The sequence below is a fragment of the Dunckerocampus dactyliophorus genome, chromosome 18 (assembly GCF_027744805.1).
Source record: "Dunckerocampus dactyliophorus isolate RoL2022-P2 chromosome 18, RoL_Ddac_1.1, whole genome shotgun sequence".
Classification (NCBI taxonomy): Eukaryota; Metazoa; Chordata; class Actinopteri; order Syngnathiformes; family Syngnathidae; genus Dunckerocampus; species Dunckerocampus dactyliophorus.
In genome coordinates, this window is record NC_072836.1 from 5,910,415 (window position 1) to 5,936,832 (window position 26,418).

General features: G+C 41.9%; 1 protein-coding gene across 2 annotated transcripts in view; it reads left to right on the forward strand.

Annotated features, from left to right (window-relative positions):
- The first annotated feature begins 2,170 nt into the window (after positions 1-2,170).
- The window catches only part of stat5a (signal transducer and activator of transcription 5a), a 45,837-nt gene continuing 21,589 nt past the window's right edge, over positions 2,171-26,418 (forward strand). Inside the window, exon 1 of one of the 2 annotated variants that reach the window (XM_054758671.1) lies at positions 2,171-2,333. The gene's annotated coding sequence lies outside the window, so the exon portion shown is untranslated. Of the gene's footprint in view, positions 2,351-26,418 lie in introns of both variants that reach the window. The other variant, XM_054758672.1, reaches the window with a different exon arrangement.

Consider the following 26,418-nt stretch of genomic DNA (forward strand, 5'->3'; position numbering starts at 1 on the left):
TGTCTTATTAGTAATTTATATATGTCATGCACACTCAAAAGCGTCATCATATACAGTGATGTTTCCATGAGGGTAATATTACATGCCTGTTATTTTTACTTAGAGAAAATTGCACAGGTAATGTTTATGATGCAATTAATACATATACAGACATACATACATACACACACACATACATATATATATATATATATATATATATATATATATATATATATATATATATATACACACCAACTTGTAGCATAGGTCAAAAAACCAAAAGTAAAAATCAATTTAGGAAGATTTAAGAGGCAAAGTAAAAGGAGTCTAAAATCATTTTCGTATTCATGTGGACTCAGTCTAGTTATATACAAGCAATACAATGCAGATCTCCAGAGAAGCAGAATTTATTTGCCACTTTAACAAGTTTAGTCAAATAATTCAAATGGACATGCTTTTCTTCAGCATAAAACTTAATGACACAATTGCATCCTAGCATCTACAAAGATACCGTCCAAAGTTAGTTGATGATCTATGTAAATTTGACTTTGGTGGAGGTCTGTACGCCACCCAGTGCCATTCTACTTTCTGGATGCTGCACACACACATCAAAAATGAAACACACACTTCCTATTTTCATTTTTAATTCCATCACAGAGGCACTGAGCAGTATTTCCCCTTCACGTCATTTTCATTTCTCAGCAGTAGACTGCAAATAAAAAGCCCCTTTTACGTTGCAGTGTGCGACACTATAGTGCCTTCAGTTATGATGTTTAATGGCTGCTGGGATTCCCACTCATTGTTCAACCTTTTCGTATGATTCTTCTTCCACTTGAATGTCCTGTTTTCTGACAAAGCAAAGGCTGCATTTGCACTTCATACTGAATAAGAGCACAAGAGACGTGTTCATTTTGTGTTTCATCGCCTTATCTGTTTTGCAAATTATATTCATAATTTCGTTTGTTAATGACTTTATGGCGTTAAATTGGTAAAGGGCATTACATTTAATTGAAATAGACTTATAAATCAATAACATTAAACAAAACAATACACGGAAAAACGATAACGCAATCATTAACTTTTCATTAACTCCTCTGTCTCAATCAAATTAAGTGAAGTTCACTTTTACACCGTAGGGCGTCGCTGTTGTTCAGTTTGAGAGTGGCAGGCATCTTAATTGACAGTCGGTTACTGTAAGATTTTTGTGTTTGTGGCTTGAATGTGGGACTACATTTTAACTGTTATTCAACAAGTTTTAAACCTTTCAAGTTTTGTACATAGAGTAAGTGCACTCAACACATTAAATAACGTTGTGAATACTGCAAAGACAAGTACTGTGCTGTAATTATGCATGTCACATATATGACATATACTGTATTTGTATGCCAAATACAATTAAAATTTAAAATAAAGTACAAACACATAATTTGATGTCCACCTACATGGCTGCTTATGCACATGTTATACACATATTGTGTATTTCTGCACATTATGTCAATAATAGTTCAAAATTGCCTCGTAATAGGAGCCCTTTTCTTTAAGTGCCTTCTGCAAAAAAATGCTAGTTCAAGGTCCACTTGCTATTTTTATTAATCTACTGCTACTGAATGATCATCTATTATGACAGAAGTGGTCTGCAGTTTTTGAGGACCCTTCTGCAAAAAAAAAAAAACCATGCTCATCAGAAGTTCTGTATATAACAGGGGTCTTGTGCCGTTTGGAAGGCTGTCCTGCTCGCCAAACATCTTCAACTTAACAGGAGGGCCTACTGAATAAGGCTAGTTAAGATCCTCTTCATGAAAGCCGCACGCTGTTATGTTTAGTAACCTGCTGTAAAAATGTTAGTCGCTCCCAAGTTTTGAACTAACTTGCATGTCCATCTGATGTCATTCATGGACCAGATTTGGTACGCGGGCCGCCAATTGAATAATGTAATATACACCGTACTGTATAATTTAATGCCGTAAAAGAGTAGAAATACAAATGTATCCAACTATAGCAGTCAATAATGTACATTATTGCACTTATAACATTTTTAAAGGTGATTTTTGGGTGCTAAAATATACTTTAAATAGTTAATAGTAGTGTACGAAAATCAACAAGAGTGTTTCGCGTAACTTCCATTGACGGCCGGAAGTGGGCGGCGATAGCGAGAGAGAGATAGACAGCTAGCGAGGGGAGGGGCAGGAGGAGTAAACGAGCGCGCTCCAGCACGAAGAGAGAGGTCATAGGAAAGTGTGAACAAACTACACTGACTGACCCACCGACAGCTCCCCGCCGCCGCTCGCCCACCGCCACGCACCTTGGGGCCGCACAGAGCCCAGGACAGCCGCGGCAGTCGCTCCACGGAGGTACGAGTCACATCTCTGTACGCGCATATGTTTGTGTTTTGTTTTTGCTTGTGCTTTTTCTGTTGTTGTTTAACGACACGTCAACGGTTACGAGGCGAAATTATCCTATTTCGTTATTTATAAACTTAAGTTGTAGCGAACCGGGGCACTCGGCGTCGGTGTGTCCGCTGTCCTCGGAGGCTCAGCTGGATCAACAGGCTGTCGAAGACTCCCCCCTCCCCTCCACTTCCATGCATGTGTTTGCTGCCCTTTACTGTCAACACACTTGTGTTTACAGCTAATGTTTTTTGCTAACGTTTACAGCTAGTTCTGGTAATGTAATGGTTATGTTTGTAGTAACATTTGTTGCTAATGTTTACAGCTAATGATTATTGCTAATGTTTGGTAATAGTTAGTTTATTTCAAACATGCAAAACAATTTACATTGCAGCACATAACATTACACTTGCAAGATGCAGACTGTCCGAAACGGAGAAGGAAGAAGCAGCGCTTATTAGACTACCATATTGATAATATTAGCAATATAATGTTTATTATATTTGCAGTTATATTTGTTGCAAAATTTTTCTGATAATGGTAATTTAATGGTTAAATTTGTAGTTTAATTTTTTGCTAATGTTTACTGCCGATATTTGTTGCTATTATAGGTCATTCTAATGTTTGTTGCTCATATTTGCAGCTAATACGTGTGGGTACTTTTCACTACTGTGAAGGTGTACCTAATGTTGTGGCCAGTGCATAGAACCCTCTGTCACTCAGTCGATATGTTTTGTTGCGGAAGGTTAGCGTGTTTCATAATTTGCTTCCTATTTGCTTGAGTTGGAAAAGAGAGGAGAATAATTAACAATAAAAACAAAAGTGGCTGATGGCAGTGGCCGACAGCTGATGATGGAAAAGTAACGACAAGTCGAATGTATTGGAGAAATGAGTGTTTGAGGGCAGGAAGGGCTTCAGCTCCCTGACTGAGCTACATGGTTCATTTTATTTTACATGAAAACTTTATTGTTTAACTTCAATAATGTTGTAGAGTGCATGAGAAAGTGGATTTTGTAGGCCATGCACCCGGCAACTATAGGAGGCTTAATTGAAAAATGGTGTTGTTTGGAGGATTGTTTTTAAAAGACGTTGTGGGAGCCTTTTGTGACTTTAATAGTTATAAATATTAAAAGTGGTGGACAGGTTTTTGTTTTGTATCATAATGCGTCATAAACGCCGTCCAATCAGGTCTTGTATATGTTTTTTAGTCAGTGTGAACGTTTAGCGAAGTCACTGGCAACTTATTCCGCATTCGCTACTCGCTAAGGCAGCTAACAAGTCAACCCTACCAAAGCGTACCGTGCTAAGCTACTCGACGGTTTAGGCTAGCACTGTATGAATGCCCTCACAGCGACCCATGTTGTGTGTTTTTTAACTGCTGGGTAGTCGGGGAGGGTCCGTTCTCAGCATTGACATCCCCAGTTAGCTGGAAGTCAGCTCTCTGGGGTTTTTTGTTGTTGTTGATGTGACTGAGTGATGAGTCAAACGTGTAAGACCCATCGAGGCTTAGATAACGGGAAGGCGGTTGACAATTTTTTTATTTGTGCATGATCAAATTGTGGTATTTGATTTCTGGAGCGAAAAAGAGAAACGGCTAATATGCGTGTGAGGGAAGTGATCAGGAAGCATGTGGTGACATGCCCCCCCCCCCTTCCCCCCACCCCCAACCTCCAACCCCTGCCCTGCTTTCAGTTGTGCTACCGCTAATCCAGCAGTCACATGACCACCAGCTCTCAGGGCACCGATCCATCTGTCAAATAAGGCCGCTGACTGTTGGCATCAGGGGCATGCTTGCCTCCCCTGTCCTCTCCGGTCTCATGGCCACCATCGCCGCCAGCTTCAAATTTGATATGACAGCTTCCCCATCCAAGCTGAAACTAAAATGAAAAAACTTTTTTCTAAACCATTTTCAAAGTTATCCATCAACATGGAATTGCATCTGGACATATTCCTGTCCAGGCGGAAAGAAAAACTGAACAAACTTTTTAAAAATGTTTTCGGAAAGTTCTCTGTCCACACGGAATCTCATCAGGAAATATTCCTGTCCGTATGGAAAACAAAGGGTCACAAGATCTCGTGTCACAAGATCTCACGAGATTAAAACGTGACAAGATTTCTCGTTCAGGAAAAAACTGTCTCGTGTGCACTAGGCCTGGGACGATAATAAATCAATTAATTCGTCACACAATAAATGAAAATGAACTGCATCATTTTGCCAGCCTCAATATATTGCCATGGCCATGCATGTCTGTATTCCCCGTCTCTTGCCTCCAAACAGGCAGGAAGAAGGTTCACTCTGTACATTGGTGTCAGCACCTCGCTGATTTTGTTCCGTAGAACAACGGCACGAACGGAGTGAGCCCTTTTGTCAGGCATACACTCTATTTGTCTCGGTGAGGGGAGGCGGGGTGGGAGATCATTCAAACCTGCAATAAAAGTACGGTGTTTGTGTATCAGTAACATTACTGATGCCTAGTGACCATTGTAGAATACTACATATCATTCACATAGTCTTTGAATGCGTCTTGTGAATGCCTTATATTTGTATTTTAGTTCATTTAGCCATTTTATGCTTGAACATGTTGAATTTAGGAAAAACTATGTAAAATTTGCTTCAGTATGCATATTTTCGGACTAATAATCGGCCGTATTGAGCCGCAAAACAGCATGATTTATTCATTAATATATTTTTGAAAAACGGTGATCGAGTGAAGCCGCGAAATTCGAACCGCAAAGTGGCGAGAGACGACTGCACATCAAATCCTCAAACGGGATAGGAGAACACAGATGTTAGCAACGCTAGCATGGCCGTGTGAGCTAAATTGCTAACATTACAGTTACATCTTAACAGAAGCATCAAGCTAGGTTAGCCCATTCACTGAAGAAAAACAAAATGATCACACCTACAGCTTGTAGTTGACAGAACTCCAGGCCATTTTTTTTTTTTTTTGCTTGTTGCAGGTGCAATGTCTTTTTCGGACTTTAATGAAAAATACACATCACTCCTACCTGATCCTTAAAATGTCAGCGCCGCTGTCGTTGTGATCACGCGGGCTCTATCCAGCCGCTGCTGGATAGACGTGCTGGGGTGGAGTCTGAAATTGACTGCTTGTATCGAAGTGCCAATACCAGTGATTTTAGATGCAGGCCGATATGATCTGATACGTGTTTTTTTTGTGCTGATATCGGCCCGATATCCGATATGAGTATTGGATCTGGACATCCCTATCATAAAGTATGTGTATGTATTCTGGAGCACAGGAGTCCCGCCTCATCCATCATGGATTGCTGGAAGGGGTGGCCTAAAATGAAATTATGCAACGTGACGTCTTGAATGTCAAAAAATGTGAATGTGTTGTTTTATTGTCAGTTTTTTTTCGCAGCTAGTTAACCGCTATTGGTGGAAAAAAACGTGGCCCATTGGCTGTGTCCAAGGTGAGCAGCATGTGCAGTAGCTGCCGCTGTAGTCGCTGCAGCGTTAAAGCCTATTACAGGCTTACTGCAGACGAGGAAGACTGGGAGAGGGGTGGTTACCTCACTCACACAGACACATCCGTTCTAAGGCAGGGAAAAAAAAAAAAAAAAGGATGGACTCGCTTGGACAGAAGCCACAAAGTCATGTTAGCAGATGTAAATGAATACGGGTTCAAACAGTACGACAGTACGTCACAAAAACATGTTAGTGCAATTGTTTGTTCTATCACTGATGGTGTGTGTTCGACAGATTTAGGTCATGTCTGGCAGAGAAGATGACATCTGTGTAAGATTATTTGTTTAAGGAGCGTCTGATTGGAAAAAAAAATTGGTGATTATATGATGGGTTCTGGAATGAAATGAAATTATTGTACGATGTAAAAGTGGTTGTATGATGGATTAGAGGACTGTGGATGTTTGGTCTGTGGTAGAAACCGCCATGATTAAATGATTTATTGATTTCTAAGCATTAAAATGTAGTCACTGATGTGGTAATGGTTCTGAGGAGTGAGGTTCTCCAGGCTTGTCACGTTCGTAGGTCAACATCTCTAGAACCTGACACCTTCCAGTCCTAAATCCAAGACAGAGCTATACTGAATGCATCCCAACAGCAAAAGTGGTGTCTTGGCGAGGCACAACAGTAATATCATGCAAAGTCAGGATTTCAGGAAAGAAATCTTTTTTTTTTAAGACTGTAGGTTCTTAAAAACAGCAATGGCTGTCACCCACCAGCACCCCTCAATGACAAACGGCCACCCAAATTGCTGAATTGTTTTGGTCCAGAACTCAAACTTCTGAAATATCTTACTGTTTTCAAAACAAGGTGAGCTGCAGCAGTGAGACGCTGTCCTCTCTATGGCGCTCTCTTCTCCAGCAGATATCTGCAGCTGTCTGCAGCTGCACCCCGTGGCGGCGTAGCAAGTGAATATCACAAACAAGAACGTGAGGGGCATTCACGGACATCGGGTGATTACAGTTGTCCCTTGTTTGTTGCGGTTAATCGGTTCCAGACTCGACAGAGATAAGTGAATATCCGCGAAGTAGGATTCGATATTAATAAAGGGAATATTTTTGTGGTTATGGCATAGAAAGCCTGTTTACAATCTTCTAAATACGGTTTTTAACATTATTAGTCCCCTGCAGACATGAAACGACCACCTTTACATTTCTTCATTTATTCACTCTTTCATCTTTTACATTTGTATTACCCAAGATAGTAGATATAATCAGAGAAAATAAGACATATTAGACATAAATAAGACCACACGTTAGCAGTTCTTTGTTGTTTTTTCCTGGACAGCACACTTCCTGTGGTGGCTGTTGTCTCATCAATGTCTCATCAATGTAATGTCGGCTTTAAATGGCTTTACACTTGTAATATCTAATATAGTAGACATAATACGAGTAAATAAAACATTTAAGACAAAAATAAAACTCCCGTTTCTGTGTATCACAGGAAATGTGTTCCCTTGTGGACCTCAATGGTGGGCGAACAGATGTGTAGAGGACAGGAAGTGATGTCGGAGGTTTTCGGAGTTTTGGCCCCACCAGTAGCCCGTGTTATTATTATGATTATTATGTTATTATTATTGTGCCTGCAATAAACCTGCAATAAATGCCTTCTCTGGCGAGCACGTGTGGCCCTTGTCTCACCGAGTGAAAGGATCTTCTACTATGAAATGCACAGTGATAAATGAGCAGTGTAGTGGTCTCATTATTGAGACATCCTCCTCCCAATAAGCCTATATCTTCCCCTTCTCCCTTCCAGTGTGCAAGACAACCACAGGGATAAAAGTAAGGTATTTTACATGTAAGGTTATGTAAGGTATAAGGTATTTTATATGTTCTTCATGTTTTCTGTGTACAGTGTGAGTCCCTTAGGTGTTCATTTAGCTATAATATAGGTATAAGTTGAGATTTACACTAAAAATCACATTTGTAGGAACGGAACTCGTTCCAGTGTTTCCCCTAGGATTTCTTGAAGCTGTGGCTGCATGGTAGGCCAGTTGAGAGACTAGATGCTTACAAACAGCAGAGCACTCTTGCTATGGAGAGGATCTTTGTCTCGCATTTTGCAGTAGATCCTTAAAAACAACAAAGTGCTCCCATCATATAGCGGATGTTTTATGCGTTGGTGTGGAGGGGTGGCTTCTTGGAGAGGCACAAGAGTAATATCATGCAAAGTCATGATTGGATATTGATCCCCTGAGCCGATCCGCAGCTCCCGTCCGTGTGTGACGTCTCTGGCTCTGGTTATGATACGACTTTGAAGATGAATCACGGACTGTTAGAGCCAATCTGTTGCTCCTCTGGCTGCCCGCTGCCACCCCTCCCAGGCATGCGGGCCAGTTGACTCCATCACATGGCAACATAAATAAAAGCTGCAAGAGAGAGAAATGGAAGCCTTGTTTGCAGGGCTTACACATCACACAGGCTCATGTTGTAGAGCCTCGGCCATCGGGCTTCATCAAAGATGTTTGACACTCTTCACATGGTCTCCTCTTGAAAAGAATGCCATAGTAACAATATTCACAGTAGTGACTGGAAATAACATTCGTGGCACACTTTTAATGCATCTTGTCAAAATGCTTTGTAAGACATGCTAGCATACATGCAATACAGATATCCTCAAAGTTTTCTCATAATTAGTAGGGATGTCCGATAATATCGGTGGGCCAGCGGTTGAGGGGCCAGCATTTCGGGAGATGTTAGGTGTTTGGCGGACAGTGCGAGTTGCCTCGGAGGGCCTGCATGCGCATGTTGCGGGCAGCGGTTCCTTAGCTGTGTGGCCGAGTGGAGGAGGACGCTTTGAAGTACAATCAGCAACATTGCATTTTACGCCACTGTGGTCCAGCTCAAATATAACATTAGTTTAAACATACACTACATAACTGCGTGTATGTGTGTGTAGGTTTTATGGAAATGTTGTTTTTTTTTTCTTAGCAGAGAAGGTCTGTATAGTGTAGCGTCACCGGGAGCACTTCCTGTTTCCCAGCATGCTTTGCTGTACTTTACCTTTATGACACAATGAGTAGGATTGGTATGTGAAATGGTGACCTCTGTGATTTCAGTGGGGTTGGGAAGTTCACTGTGAGCTGTGTTGTTACTCTGGTTGCGAAATAAAGAGTTACCACTTCCTCACCGACTCATCAGTGCCACAGTGGGCAACTTCACCTAGGTACAGTATACTTGAGTACCATGTAGTGGTCCACATGTAACATGACATTTATTGAAAAGTTATGAAAAAATGGTCTAAATAAAGTTGATATTATCGGTAATTTTGTGAGATTATTTATAGTACAATTATCAACCAGCAAAATTTGTTATCGTGGCAAGCCTATCAATGACGTATGGACAATTTGTTGCTACCCTCATTTGACCGCTTTGGTTCTGTGAGCACAAACCGTTCATAAGGATCTGCTTGGAGGAGAAACTGCAACAAATCAAGTGCTCACACATGTAGCATGCCATGTAACATAAAATGGAATTAGGCACACGTGTGTGAGAAGACATGCACGACCATTCAGGAAGTCCTCTTCATGCAGTGTGACGCATTCGGGGGCCAGTGGGGCGGGAGGGCACCTCGGTGTCCGCGTTGGTCTTATCCAGATTATCCTTCTGCCACCATGGTAATCGCTCACTCGCTACCGTGCAGCAGTGCATTGCATTGCAGACCCGCCGCTTTTGTTGTCCTTGTTTGTGGCTAAAGCTGTTTTTTTTCCTGCCATTAAAGGACGCCTCTGGCTTCCATAGTGCTCTTTTCAGGTTTGTCTCATGAAATATTCGAAGAAAACAAAAGAGGATTTTCCAGCTCTAGACCCACATTTGAAGTCTGGTTCCAAAGCCTAATTATATTATACATTGGCAAAATATCAAGTTAAGGATAAATACCAGGGGTGCACGATAATAATCGTTACTTTTGACAAAATTGTGCGCCGTCCCAGAACATTTTGGGTAGAGTTTTCAGTGGTTTATTTTTGTTGCTATTGTCAAATGAATCATTCATACTGTACCACAGGACTATTCAAATGAGGCCCATAAATGATACCAGACCAGCAGCGGTAACTTTTTAAAAATGCATTTAATTCTTTATTTAAAAAAAACAAAAAAAAAACATTAAAAAAATCTTTAAAAACACCTAACATTTTTTCCTAAAAACTACACATGTAAAATGATATCATGTGTGACCATACGTAATATCAACAAATATTTATAGCTTCATGATAAATAACCAGTAGACATTAATAGAAAGCCAAAGGCTTGTGTTGGCCTGACTATTTTGGGAACACGTTTGGGTACTATATGGACAAAATTATCGCGACACACCTCTTAGTTAATCAACCATGGGTTGGACTTGACCTTTTAATTCCCTTGAATCTGATTCTTTGTCTTGGCAAGACATGTTGGATAATCGTACGCTTCCAAAGTTCTCAGTGGGAACAGTTCAGGAAGGCCCTTTTTTGTTCCCAGGTCCCACAGCAAGGACTTGCTGCTTTGATGACTTTGGCTGCTTCATATCATCTTCATGCGATACCATTTAGGAAGTGCCGAGTCACTGAGAGCACATTTTTGATCGGACAGCTGATCTGTGCAGTATATCATGAGCAGCATGTGCAGAAACATAACCTGACCTGATGCATGAAATGGTCCAACTGCAGTACACACCTTTTAGTTTATAGTTTTTGAACTATTTGCAAATGAAACACCCTAAGTTGTGACCTCAGGGCCTTCTTCAGTGATCACGATGGATCTGATCTGCAGGTTCTGTCTTTGGGGTAAAGGTGGAGCTGACCTTTCGTGAAAGCTCAGCGTTTGCCTGCTTGCTTGGCATGCAGAGCGTCGGGGGTTGGGCGACGTGGTCAGCGGAGCAACAGCCAGCATGGGAGGGGGCGGGGACGGGTCTCCCGCGAGGTCTGGTCGCTGGGTAGATAGCGCCTGTGAGACATTGCAGCTGACCTTTGACATGTGACATGCTTGGAGGATCAAAAGGCCAGCGCTCTCCACAGCGACCAGTGGCGCTTGTTTACAAAAGTTACCCAAGACGAGTGGTGAGAACGGCCGCGTTTTGGCAAGTTTTTGTTAGCATTTCTGTGTGAACAATGAAAACGAAGGACATGCACTTGTGTGTTGAAGGTCGCCAATGATGCAAAAGTGACTTTTTAATGGTGTTTTAACAGTAATATGTGTCCTTAGAGCATGTCTATGTAGTTTAAAATAGCACTTGGGTTCTTCACTTTTGAGAAAAGAGGCGCTGAAATGCTTGCTTTTGACGTTTGAGGCTTCTTATGACTTCATGAAGGAAAAGCCTCCTTCCTCACGGACGAAATACCGCCTCTAGCCAGGTGACCCCGCCCACCACTACACGGAGGAACGTTTGTGTCCTCAAGTCCCATTTGAGAATTTTATGTCTTGGGGAATTACACGCTAGTTGCATTTGTTTCAATTTAAAAATCATTAAAGCTCTTTACACTAGGTGTGTCCCGATTCAATATTGATATTGGATATCGGGTTGATATCAGCAAAAAAGCCGGATTGGATTATATCAGCCTGCATCTAAAATCTAAAATCTCTGATATTGGCACTCCTATGGGTGCAGTCAGTTCCAGACTCTGCCCCAGCACATCTATCCAGCAGCATGGTCACACCAACAGCATGTGCTCACTAATTTTGCCGGCCTCGATATATTGCCATGTGCATGCGTGTTTGTTTTCCTCGTCTCTCACCTTGAAACAGGCAGGAAGAGGATTCACGCTGTGCATTGGTTTCAGCACCTTGGCACGTTTGTTCCATAGAACAACGGCATGAACTGAGTGAGCCCTTTTGTCAGCCATAGTGTAACGTCATAGAAATTAAATTAGTCGATTGCAGTAAATTGTATCTTGTCTCGCCTGGCAGACCCATTCTTGTGTATCGTCTCGTCTCGTGACACCCCTAATACCCGCTGTTGCTGATTATTGTTCGCTAAGTAATATCACTTGATCAAGACTTTTTCTAACATTCAACATTACGAAATAAGTCATAAAAGTCTGTATGATTCATGCTGATATCTGATTGATATCGGTATTGGCCAATATTCAAGGCTGCGATATCGGCATGGGATTAGAAGTGAAACAGTTGTATCGGGACACCCATAGTTTACACAAAAGCTAAGTTTTGTTCCCTTACTGTAGCCAAAAATGAACCAACCTGTCATCTTAAAACCGAGGCACCTACCGAACCATGATTAATATGATTACACCCGCACTGTTTTCTACATGATGTATTTGATTCTGCACGCCTCGATGTTGTAACAGTACACAACGACATGACACTGCTGCCTTCAGAGCTGTAGTGTAAAGGTCACCAAAATTGAGCCAGCATGACTGACTGGTGATGACATGAGCCCTGGAGGGACAAGGGTTAAGGCACTTGATTCAAAAGAATTAGGTGCCGCTTCGAATTGGATTTTTTTTTTTCACAGCTTAACTCGGTTAAAGCGGGCTAACTAATTTGATTATGCGTACATGCCAAGTGATTGGCTCCATAGTAAACTCATCCCTCCTGCCCCACCACCCCCTCGAGCTCCTACTGCAGTATGCTTCTCTTATCATGAATGTGCAGGCTAGTGGCTTTAAGTTAGTCACTATGGTCTGGGTCACTTAGATATTCAGTTTGTAACAGCTGTACCAATACTGTGTCGGTGTAAATACAAACATATTGTTTAATACTGCACAGTACATAGTCTGCAGTAGCATAGTCTTGCCTGCTTTGCATCAACCCCCTCCCTCCACAGGCAGCTGTTTGAAGGCTTTAGTAGAGTCCAGCGTAGCCTTGGACCACCACGCTGAAGAGTCTTTATGACTCGAGAGAATGCTACAAGCAAGTGTCTTGCATGAAGGGCACTATTTCAGCTACTTCTATTTTTACAGCAGCATTATTAGTGCAGTATCATCGCATCATGGTTAACTATAGGCCCTTTCCCACCACAGGAAATGTTCTCATTTACCAGGGATTTTGCGGGTTTTCATGACGTCATGAAGGAAAAACCTCCTGGATATGTTGCCGCCCCGAGATAAATGAGCCATGTATAGTATGCACACAACTTTGTAAAAAGGAAGGCTTCGCTGTGCATCTTAAAATGCAGGTTGGAGCTCTGCCGACCTTCTGTCAGTCAGTTACGGACATAGGAGCTGTTGAAGTTGCTGTTAAAACGTGATTGCGATGTTAGCACTGTAGCTCACATTGCTTTGCTGGTGTTGCTAATGTTTGTTTTACAGTGGAGCCTTGTTTTTTTTTGCATTTTTGCACACAATGTGAATTTCTCTTGGAGATTAATGAGTATCTATCTGTTTGGTTAGCATCATTAAGCCGTTCCAGAAGGTCAGACTGTAACCAAAACGGACGCTAACCTTATCAGTTTTTACCATAAGAAATCATGTAAATCCAATTAATCCATTCCAGAGAGCCAAAAATGTTAACACAATATCCGTTTTTAAAGTTTTACAATAATAGCTTTTGAAAAGCATATAAATGCATATAAATTATGAATGAAAGGGATCAATGAACATTTAAGGTTACTTTTACCTTCACTGACTATTCCCAAAGACATGATGTGGGAGTGAGATCAACATGGACACCACCTTCGTTGAGAGTCAGCCGCTAATGACATCATAGATTGGCGATGTAGCTGACTTCCGGTTCCTGTTTCCATAAGGTAAGGTATAACTATCAACAAACAGTCGATAGTTATACCTTCACTCCTGCCCTCTGCAGGTTGTTGCTGATGTCACTAACGGATGTTTTAGGGTCTTTATTTACATCTCTAGCAATGTTTTGGTCATCAGCTGCTGATGTTTCCCAAAGTTTGTGCAATGGTTCTGACTAAGGTTCCGTCTTCTCTGAGAATCACAATCGTTTGTTTTTCACTCATAGACAGCTCTTTGGTTTTCATGTTGTTTTCATCTTTAAATGCAGTCTGCACATGCAAAAACCATTCCAACCCAATCTGAAACTGAGCATAGACATTCATCAGATCCAGATGTAAATACGTGGGAATAAAAGCTGAAATGTTGCTCTCTGCACTCGGATTCATGGTTTGATGTCAAAGCCAAATGTTTTCAGTCCACAGCAAAAATAAAGGAATTGACCTCACTGTTCCAGTACTTCTGGAGGCCACTATATGTGATATATGGCGTCTATCATGTTGAGTTTCAGTGCATACAGTATGTAGCGTAGAATGCTAGCTGCATCAGCAATCTTGGCTAATCATGAGCTGATCTGGTAGACCCAAGTGGTGTCATGTTGTGGATGAAATAACCTTGCAGGATCTTTTTTTGTTTTCTCTGTTTTTCTTAAACGTTCATGACAAATCCACCTACACAATACTTTAATGCCATGTTTCATTTATGTTTCATTTCCTGTCATGTTAACCACCCCGGGGGGAGGCTTACATGTTTGCTCCCCACCGCCGCCACGGCAATATGTTTCCAGTCCGAGTCTTGTCTGGCATCCTGCTCGGACCTGTGGGTTCCGCTTTGACATGGAGGGGCCCTCCATGCTGTTTGTTCACTTGTCAGATGACATTTAACACGCTGTTTGGGAAAACAACAAGGCAGGCAGGCAGGCAGGGAGGTGGTGAGCTGGCCGGGTGGTCCGGTGGGTGAGATCAAGCTCGCTCTGTGTTTTGAAAACACACAACACAAAGTGGTGGTCGGTGAAGCATAATCACGGTTTGGTGCGTACCTTGGGTTAAAGGTTTGGGATTGGGTCCAGCAAGTGAACACTACTGGGTGCCCCAGTTTCCCAAGCTGGGAAAATCCTAACAGTGTTACAAACAATAACTCCCCTGCTGCACCACTCGGCACTTCTGTTTTGTCTGCCTGTGGTAATTGCTTCTCTATTCAATTATCACACCAAAAATAACAAATGTTCCCGAGAGATAATTGGACAATTATGCATATTTATTTTCTCTGTGTCTCGATTGGGTCGGACCAATGCGGTTTTAGATGGTTCTTCTCCTTCATTGCGGCGCTGTTCAACTAATCAAATGATGATGCCTCTGCTTTCACAGGTATACCACAACATTTTAGACTTAACTCAATTGATGGTTCAAATATTACCACCATTGCCTCTGACCCGACCCTAGCCAGGTGGGCCCAGGTGATTTTTGTTTTTTTTAAACACGAAACAGGCTTTGCTCCACATCTTAAAATAATGCCTGGAGCTCTGCCAACTCTCTGTCAGTCAGATACAGACATGGGAGCTGTGATGTTGCTGGTAATGTATACTGTCTAAATTCCAGCATCAAGCCTAGACTAGGCTAACACTTCAAATACACTGCTGTGGGACCTCTGGGATTTATTAGTAACTATTAACCCCAAAGCTAAGTTGAGATGGTGTTCATTTCCGTATTTTTCTTAAAAGTTCTAATAATATAATAATTGTGTTTGCGAGTGGTTAGCATGTTGGCCACTCAGTCAGGAGATCTGAAAGATCTGGGTTTGAATCTCCACTGGGCATCTCTGTGTGAAGTTTGCATGTTCTCCCCGTGCGTGTGCGGGTTTTCTCCAGGTACTCCTCCCACATTAAATTTGAATTTTAATTGCTGACTCTAAATTGTCCATAGGTATGAATGTGAGTGTGAATGATTGTTTGTCTATATGCGCCCTGCAATTGGCTGGCGACCAGTCCAGGGTGTACCCTGCCTCTCTCCCGAAGTCAGCTGTGATAGGCTCCAGCATACCCGCGACCCTAGTGAGCATAAGCGGCATAGAAGATGGATGGGCTTGTGTTTGTGGTAATAACAGTGCTTGCAATGTTGCAGAAGGTCTACTCGCGTGCCCTCTGCTGAACTTACATGTCTCTTCTTTGTTTCCAAATCAAAGCCGTATTTAGGCTAAGCCTTTTGTTGACTTGTAATTGATGACTGGCTTTTTCTGTCTGTACCACTGAGATCCCTCCATATGCACGATGTGGATTGAAGCCAGTTGTTTATTTAATGCAAAAAAAAGGGTCATCCAAAAAAAAAAAAAAAGGAATTTACAGCCAAATTATTTAAATTTAGAGACTAAGCGTGTACTCACACTAGGCTATTCATACCGTGCTGGACTTGGATGCGATTCACCCTCCCTCTCCTGGCCCCCAATGGCTTGCGCTCACACTGAGCATTCCCACTTTGGGCCATTTGCTTGTCCCATCACTTCCATTCTGCTACAGTATATTACTGCAATTTCCCTGACTTTGTGGATTATTTCGACTCTTATTTCGAGTCATTCTGATTTATTTCTATTGTGGAAGGTGGCACCTGTTATTAAGAACTTGTGAGGCGAGTGAGCGCATTAAGTCAATAACACATTTACTTTTTTGTAAAAAGAATGACCAAAGAATGACCAACAATATTGTTTGGCTTTTGTAACAAACCTCTGTGAGTCAGGTCCCTATCCAAGAAAAGATCCATCCAATAAAAAAGTCCATCCAGTAAAGGATAAAATTGGAAAAAAATGGTCCTGCAAAATACTTTAAGGGTAGGACTAATCATTTCAGCCAAAATGATAATTTCATCGTTTCAGCCGATCCTGATTCTGACGATCGGATTGGGACATCACTAGTTTGGACTTTTGGACTATTTTGAGTATATTTTTTTAATATTATGAGAGTGAGGGAACTCATTACGAACTTGAGAGAACATTGATTGCATTCATGACATGACGTGTCATTATTACATACACGAATGTAGACGAAGCTAAGCACAGGTTCTATGGGTTTGACTTTTGGATTATTTTGAATCTTTCTATTATCCAGTATTTCTATTATGAAATGTCTGTTATCATTAGGAAATTGTGAGAGGACCAATCGCATTCATGACAGGTCGTGCCTTTATTATGCACATGAATGATGTTAGGTGTGAGTGAGCCTACCATTAGTTTTGACTTTTGGATTATTTTGAGTCTTTTTGTTCATTTCTATTGTGAAGTGTGTCAGTTATCATAAGAACTTATGAGTGCAAGATCACATGAATGAATTGATGCATATTTATTATACAAACAAATGTCCTGAATGAGTGTACTGTGGATTTAACTTTTGGATTATTTTGAATCTTTCTATTATCCAGTATTTCTATTATGAAATGTCTGTTATCATTAGGAAATTGTGAGAGGACCAATCGCATTCATGACAGGTCGTGCCTTTATTATGCACATGAATGATGTTAGGTGTGAGCGAGCATACCAATGGTTTTGACTTTTGGATTATTTTGAGTCTTTTTGTTCATTTCTATTGTGAAGTGTGTCAGTTATCATAAGAACTTATGAATGGAAGATCACATTAATGAATTGATGCATATTTATTACGCACCCAAATGTTCTGAATGAGTGTACTGTGGATTTAACTTTTGGATTATTTTGAGCATGTGCATACAATCATGCCATGACCTAGCCCACCTCTTCTAGTCATGCCACACTAGTCAAACATACCGTGCTGTGTCAAGTGGGTTCACGCACGGTACAATTGACTGAGTCTGAGTACGCACATAAAAAAACCCTTCCCAGACAGCTGAAAAGACACCATTAGGTCAGTATTTGTACAAGTTGACCGAAAGCAGGGGTGTCAAACTCGTGCCGTGGAGGGCCAAGACACTACAGGTTTTCTTTCCAGCCGGTCACTAAAGCAGGTGATTTTAACGATCAACACCTTCAATTTGAGGGAAGGAGCTCATCACTTAAATCACCTGCTGAAGAAACTGGTTGAAGAGAACACCTGCAGCGTCTCAGCCCTCCATGGCACGAGTTCGACACATGTGATTAAAGGGTCACAGTTGTGTTTTGTTTTGTTTTGTTTTGTTTTTATTTTTTTATAAGGGGGACTCCCGTGACGTCTGATTCTAGCTGTCCCCCGTTTCCATCTCGAAGCGTCTCCACCCTCACCGCCATTCCTGCCTCCCGGCGCACTTGAGCTTGGAGCCGCTTTTAACACTTGCATCAAGTTACATAACGTCACCCTCCAGCTTGACTGGGGCATGCTTGCACGAGCGCACACACTCTACACGTAGACGTACATTTACATTTGTTCACACGCTTGCACCATTTGTTTGCTGGGGAGGAGGAGGTTGAGATAATGTGACCTTCACGCTGCACTCCTTCTCAAAGCAAGGGCTGACAGATGGTGTTTTTTTTATGTGTATTTTTGTTCACATGAGTAGAAATACAATGTCTGCATTCAGTCTATTTTTTACAAGTATTTTCACTTTAGGGCTGTAGCTTCACCTCAAATAGCCCGACTTGCTCTGAGGCATCTGCCCAGATGGTTGGAAAGTGTGAGCGGGCAGAGGGGGCGGGGACAAAGCAGGTCATTGGCTGGCCAAGCTGTGGCTGTAAGGGCTTTGGAGGGGCGTGGGGTGGGGGGGAGGTGGGGGTATTCAAAGGGCAGCAGGTCAGTTGAGCAAAATCAGGTCAGACTGTGTGCTCTGTTTGATCTATCCCCAACAACGAATACTGCACTTACCCCAAACATATACTGCATGCATAGCATGCTTATTTGCATAACACCAAGAAAGATCACGTTTACACTTGCACAATTCAACTTGTCTGAAAAGAAAAGGCTTCTTGAGACGTCATCTGTACTTCTGTGTAGAAGGTGTCGGACGTTTCGCTCCTCATCCGAAGAGCTTCGTCAGCAAACTAATAAGTGCTGGTAGCTTAGGCCTTAAATACAGTAAGAGTGGGCGGAATTGGTGTGCCAACACCCTCCTCCTATTGGTTCGTTACACTAAGCCTGGGCGGAGCAGTGGTATAATCCTATCCTGTTATTCACACCTACGATAAAAGGGAAGTGTCGCTCCCTGAATTGGGTATGAACGACTCTGATACTGGCTTGTTAGCATCTATTGTTCTGGCTCGGCCCTGCCTTCACCTCATTTGCAAGACTAAGAGCTGTGGGTTTTGGTCTCAGTAACCTGCTGAACACAGGGTCCAAATTAAACCTCAAACCACCATTCCGATTCAATGATGGGTTCTGTTGTTTGACAAAAATAGCTTCCTTTACTCCTCTTTCAAACCATCTGTTTTCTTTGGCCAAAATCTTTACCTCGCTGTCCTGAAAAGAGTGATTGGTAGCTTTAAGGTGTAGATGTACTGCTGATTGAGGACCACTAGCATTGTCCCTGCGATGTTGATAAAGCCTTTTTTGGAGCATTTGCTTAGTTTCCCCAATGTAGTGCTCTTTGCATTCCTCATCTTTACAGTGGATGGAATAGACCACATTGCTCTGTTTCTGGTTTGGAGCCTTGTCTTTAGGATGCACTAATTTTTGTCTCAGGGTATTTACTGGTTTGAAATAGGTAGGAATTTTGTGTTGCCATAAGATCCTCTGGAGTTTTTCGGAGACCCCCGCTACATAAGGGACTACCACTCCTCTCCTTTTTGCTTCTGTGGGCTTTTGGGTTTCTTTCCCTACTCTCTTCTTTTGACATTTGTTAAAAGCCCACCGTGGGTACCCACAGGTTGAGAGCGCTCTCTGGACATGTTGTGTCTCCTTTTTCTTTCCCTCAGCACTAGTTGGTATTTGTTCCGCTCTATGTTGGAGGGTCCTAATAACCCCTAGTTTATGTTGTAGTGGATGGTTTGATTCAAAAAGCAGGTATTGGTCAGTGTGTGTGGCCTTTCTAAAGACCTCTGTAAGTAGCTGTCTGTCCTTTCCTATAATTACCTTGCAGTCTAAGAAGGCTAGTTGGTTTTCTTTAGTGTCCTCGCGAGTAAATTTGATATTGGTGTCCACCGCATTGATGTGATCTGTGAAAGACTGAATTTCTTGTTTTTTGATTATGACAAAGGTGTCATCCACGTATCTAAACCAGTGCCTTGGTTTTGTCCCTGAGAAGGATGTGAGAGCCTGTTTCTCCATCTCTTCCATGTACAGATTCGCCACTATGGGTGAGACTGGTGAGCCCATAGCACAACCATGAATTTGTCTGTAGAATTTCCCTCTAAACTGAAAATATGTGGTGTTAAGGCAAATTTCCAGTAATTGGCAGATGTGGTCAGCACTAAGTTTTGTTCTCCGATGCAGAGTTGAGTCCTCGAGCAGTCTCTTCCTCACCACCGAGACTGCTGCTGAGGTGGGGACAGATGTGAAAAGTGAAGTCACATCATAAGACACCAAAGTTTCCTCTGGCTCCAATCTGAGGTCTTTGATGCTCGCCACAAACCCTTTTGTGTTCTCTATATGATGATCAGTGTTGCCTACCAATGGGGATAAGACTGTTTTTACATATTTCGCTACATTGTACGTGGTAGAGTCAATGCTACAGACAATGGGTCTGAGGGGAAACCCTTCCTTGTGGATTTTTGGAAGGCCATAGATACATGGTGTAGCCTCCCCAGGGTATAACCTATGATACATCTGTCTGTCAATTAGTTCTTCCTTCTCTAACTTTTGGAGACAGTGTATGATTTCTTTCTTATACCTACTGGATGGGTCCCTTTTAAGTTGCTCATATGTGTTGGCATCACTAATTAGACTTGTTATTTTTTCTTCGTAGTCCACTGTGTTGAGAACCACTGTGCATCTGCCCTTATCAGCTGGTAAGATGGTGATGCTCTCATCTTTCTGCAGAGCCGCTAATGCTTTCCTCTCACCTAACGTGATATTGGACGGTGGTGGTTTGGCACTACTGAGAAGGGCCGATATTCTCAGACGAAGGTCCCCTGCCTCTGTTCTAGAAAGGTTATTGTTCCTGATGGCCGATTCAGCTGCTGTGATATAGTCTACTGTGGGTACTGTGAAGTACAGATGACGTCTCAAGAAGCCTTTTCCTCGATGGACAACTCCTGTACGACTGAGAGCCTACACAGACGCATTGTCTGAAAAGAAGTCGGAAGAAGCAGAATTTATTTAATTCAACCCCTTCTCCATGTCTCAGCAATTATTAATCAGCAATTAATATTAGTTAGTTCACTTCCCGTGTAAAAGAATAGATATATAATCATTTTTCCAGTGAGTCTTTCCCATACATTCATAAATTTGGACCGCCACAAAATAGGCTTGGCGCAACTTTTTAAGAAAAATTATGTCGCACATTTGTTAACATCTTGCCCGAAGTCAGCTGGGATAGGCTTCAGCGTACCGGAGACCCTAGTGAGGATACGCGGCGTAGAAGATGGATGGATGGACATTTGTTGACACACAAACCAAAAAGCACAGTTTTACACATTTTAAATGTGCTTAAAGAAGAAAATATATACTGTACTAAAATAAGAAGAACACAGCCTTGGGTTATAAGTGACAAATTGTTGTTTGTTGTTAGTGTGATAACTTGTCATGTTAAACTTTCTCGTGATTCTTCTTCATGTTTTTTTTTAGAATTTGATGCCAATTAAAAACAAGCTAGTATATATATACTGTATATCTATTTTTAAGTGTATATGCACAAAAATCAAAATAAATAACAACATAAATAAATAAATAACAAATACATTAAATTAAAACGAGTAAAAGATTACCATTGCATTCGGTGCACTGATCAGTGATTCTAACCTCTGTATACCACATACACACACACACACACACACGCAGGCGCATGCACACACACACTCTCTCTCTTTCTCTCTCTCACACACACACACACACACACACCTAAACACACACACACACACACACACACACACACACACAAAGGCATTTGAAGCGGAACCAAAATAGTTTTCCAGTTTTAACTGAAGCCACATTAGAACAATTTTACACCAACCATTAGGAATTAACAGCCCTTTTTCATACACGGTGCTCAATTTTCAAAATGACTTCAGTCCCACTTATGCACCGCTTACAAAAACAGAAAGCAGGCAACTTAATGACTGCGCTACACTGTATGCTTCTTGCACTCTTACGGTATGTGACTCACCAGGTGAGTACGTACACTCCTCACAATTCATCCATTTTCTGTAGCGTGTGTCCTCATTAGGGTCACGGGTATGCTGGAGCCTATCACAGCTGTCTTCGGGCGAGAGGCAGAGTCCACCCTGAACTGTTTGCCAGCCAACCGCAGGGCACAAATAGACACACACACATTCACACCTATTCACAATTTAGACCACTATGCACCCCCCCTCGCAATTCAGCAAGCATTTTCATGACAGTATAGCTTTTCAGCTATTTCAGGAATAATGGTCATTTTCAGTGGGTAGTAAATCTATATTGCTATAAAAGCTGTACACTAGCTACTCTAAACTATACCCAAGTTTACTTTCTATAGTATTGTCCCTTGAGAAGATTGCTTGGTGTTGTAATATGTGAATTAGTATGTGAGTACATATCCCATACTGCAGTCGTTCAAGGGTTCACTCACTTGCTTTTGAGTGTTTGCTTTTTTTCCCCAGCTGAGCCTTGCCTCCATTTGCTCAAGCGCCAGGCGGGTCAATGACATGAGCCGTTATTTTCCATAGCCGAGTCCGCCCGACCGAATGCAGCTGTCACCTGCCATACATTATGGCTCCCTGATTGATCCCGCTTCATAATAAACTGCTGCTTCATCAGTCAACCCCCGCCGCCCGTTGCTGACATAGCAACCACCGAAGCAGTCAGGCAGTAGCAGCGCTTTAGCTACTGATAAGAGAGGTTTTAACTAGTCACGGGCGAATCGATACCAAAATATTGATCCTTTGATACCAGGTTTTCTGATACTGGTATTGCTTCTTATTTTGCAATAGCTGTATTTTGACACATTTTGAGGAAGAAAGTGTCTACTAATGATATTGTATTGGCTGGAACTACTTTTCCTTCCGCCTTTTAATGTATGTACAGTCGTCTGTCGCCACTTTGCACTGTGAATTTCATGGCTTCACTCCATAATGTTTTTTCAAAAATCTATTAATTAATAAATCACACTGTTTCATGGTTGAATACAGCCTATTATTATTCAAAAACATGTGTATTTGAGCAAATATGAGGGATTTTTTGCCTCAGTTAGACGTTTTCAAGCATAAAAATGGCTAAATGAAGTAAAATACAAATAAAAGGCATTCAGAAGACACATTCAAAGATGTCGTGATGATGTGTGGTATTCTACACTGGTCACTAGGTGTCAGTAATGTTACTGTAATGTTCGGTGAGACACATAAATACACCAGACTTGATGGCTGGAACAACAGGCTTTTATTGCAGGTGTGAATTATCACACAACAGGCACAATAATCCCAAATAAAAACACGGGCTAGTGTTGAGGCTGAACCGCACGCGGCAAGCTAAAACTCAACGACGCCACTTCCTGTCCACCCCTCTCCCTGCTCTCCTGGAACCGGAACACATTTGTAGTAACTCACACAAGCACAAGTCTTATCTATGTCTTAAATCGCTTATTTTCTCTTATTATATTGACTATAGTGGGTAATAAGATTATAAGGTGACTATAGGGGTGTTATTTACTGTCTGGAGGGCTCTAATAATGCTAAAAAAATATTATTTAGACAGTAATAAAAAAGTTTTCGATGCTCCAACTACAAAAGTATTCCATTTATAAATAAGGACTCGTACTTTGCGGAAATTCACTTATCACGGCCACGTCTGTAACCAATTAACCGCGATATATGAGGGATTACTGTGTTCAGTGTAGTACGTATTGTTGTTAATTGGCCCACTTTTCACTTTACATTAATGTAGCAACACACACACACAATACGCTTGTCTACAGACAGCCTTAATCTTTTTTTTTTCATCATCATGGCCACAGCCGGCAGGGAGCATCATTACGCCGATGCTGTAGCTAGTGTTTGCTAACTGGTGTCCTGAGGGCATCCGTGGGCTATTCTTCCCTCTTTACACAATTACACTCTATTATTGCCCAAGTACTATATGTATCCTTGTGTGTCTGTCTCTCCAACAACACAACACAATACTCAGGAGCAATTCCACGTTGAACGAAACAACGCTGCTAACTAGCGCTCTCTGTCGACTTTGATTTGTCAATGAATATTGCATTCACATTGCCAGGTCAAACATGGTCAGACTTACAGCTCTATAGCTGTCTGATGGATTGTTGGCAGGACCCCAGGCTTTGGTTTAAGACGTGTAGCGAAGCCTGTTTTTTTGCAGGGGTATCATGTCCACGAGGTTTTCCCTTCATGACGCCATAAAAACTTCTAAAGCAAGCATCTGAGCGCCTCTTCTGTCAAGTGGGACAAACAAGTGAGGGAGATGATAGATTTTCTCATGTTTGGTGCTCAAGAGTAGAACATCAACAACACTTGAGACATTTTGTGCATTAAAGATGTTAGAACTAATCCAGTGTTGGTCAGCACAGTTGTCCATCGCCACTTTGCGGGTCGAATTTCCGAGCCTCACTCTATCACGGTTTTTCAAATTAATAAATCATGCTTTTTGGTGGTTGAATACGGCCTATAATTAGTCAAAAAATATGTATATTGAAGAAAATGTAACATTTATTGCCTAAATTAAGTATTCAAGCATGAAAATGGCTAAATGAACAAAAATACAAATATAAGGCATTCAAAGACGCTGTGAATGATATGCAGTAGTCTACACTGGTCACTAGGTGTCAGTAATGTTACTGACACACAAACACTAGACTACCCGGGAACCAAAGGCTTTTATTGCAGGTTTGAATTATCTCACAACAGGCATAATCATCCCTAATAACACGTGCTACTGTTGCAACCATAACCCACATCAAGGTAAAACTCAACACTGACTCCAACGTCACTTCTTGTCCGCCTGCCACTCAGCTCCCATAGGGAACACATTCATTGCAAATGGCTTATTCTTAAATGGCTTATTTACTCTTATTATGTCGACTAGATGCGGTAATTCTAGTGTAACGATGACAATAGGGGTGTTATTTCATGTCTGGACGGCTCTAATAATGTAAAAAAAAATGTATTTAGAATGTGGTAAACAGATTTTGGCCAGATTGGCTGTCCAAGCTAACTTTTGTTTCTACCAAAGCACACAACTATGGTGCATTGAAGGTCTATTGAACAAATTATCAACGCTTGGTGAAAAAAATCAGTGAAGCATAGACATGTAAAAATGATGGGCTTTTTTTTAACAATTGTACATGCTGTACATTTAACATGTATTGTATATAATACTAATTAGTTCCTGACTTGTGGTGATTCAGAAACGGCCTGTTTTTGGAGAAAAAAATGAAAATCCAAAAATCTGAGAATTTGAAAATGGCCCCTGGGACACACTTTGGACACCAGATAGTCGTTGGATACTTGCTGAACTGCTAGGTTTTCTAGCAGATGACATCTGATGATGACCTTTTCGTTGTCGCAGATCCTCCATGTCTCTGGAGGAATCTGGTGACACCATGAGTGATTTTGTGGTGCGAGTGGGCCGTCCATCATCACATGGTTGCCCCTCTTGTGAGCGAGTTAAAAGCCAGGGATGCTCGTGTCGCTGACCGGTCCGTGTGCGCCGACACTAACACACACAGATGAGCTAATGGGTGATTTCCTCATGCGGGCAGCGTGATGGGAAGTAGGCCGCGGCGTAGCAATATGTCCTGCGGGCCGGGATGGGTGCTACAAAGACTTCCTTGTTGAACCTTCTGTCTATCTGTCTCTTCCTTCCAAGCTGTCAGGAACATTGGCGGGTCATATGGTGCTGTGCGGCAACAAGCATCCTCTGTCCTCCTGTGATGCTTTAATTGGGTAAACTGAGCTTTAACTGTGTTGTTGTTGTTTTGATCCCCACATTGAAGTCACGGTGTTGGTCAATAACCTCCTCGGACAGAGCACAACTTATCACAACACCAGTCTAACCTCAGTTGGTGTGTCTGTTCTTCGTTTTTCTTTTTAAAATAACACAAAAAATACTCAACCGATTTGCATGAAACTTTGTAGGAGGTTGGCCCCATTTAAGTTGGGTTTAATAAGGTATTAGCTACCTTCTATTATGTACTGCATTTATGTTCTAAACTGTCACACAAGCGTGAAAAGAAGTTCACAGCTGTTATGGGCCAATTAAAAACAAATTTCATACTCCTAACTTTGGTGACGTGTGACGCAGAAAGAAAGGGAGGGAGTTGGAGCGGATGCAACGTTCCGCCCTTGTTCTTTACTTATGATCGTTGACTTATTGTCGCCATATTGTGCTGAACAGCCAGGACATAGACGTGTGGATGATTTGCAGAAGAATCCAAGCCCATTACGCATTGCGTTCCTTCCTAGTGGGGAAGGTTACCTGAAAGCAGAGGTGTCCAGGGGCGTACTGGTCATCGGGAGTACCGGGAGTTTTCCCGGTGGGCCGATCAATAATGGGCCAATTGACATATATTTATTTATTTATGCATTGCTGTGCCCTGGCTTGGTAACTATGGTAACTACATCTCCCAGCCGGGGCCCAGGAACATGCCACTTGCAGACACAACACAGCAGAGGGCGTGTGTTGGCACAGTCAGAGCTGCCCCTCCCTACACACAGAACAAGCGCTGTGTGTAGGACCTCACGATCCATATGCCGTGACACGTGCACGCAGCATCAAGTCAGTCCGAGGCTCTGCTACGAATTAGAGAATAAAAATGCAATATCCACCCACTCTTATGTCAGTCTCTGTTGGTGCAATGGTACATGAGTCTCCATGTCAA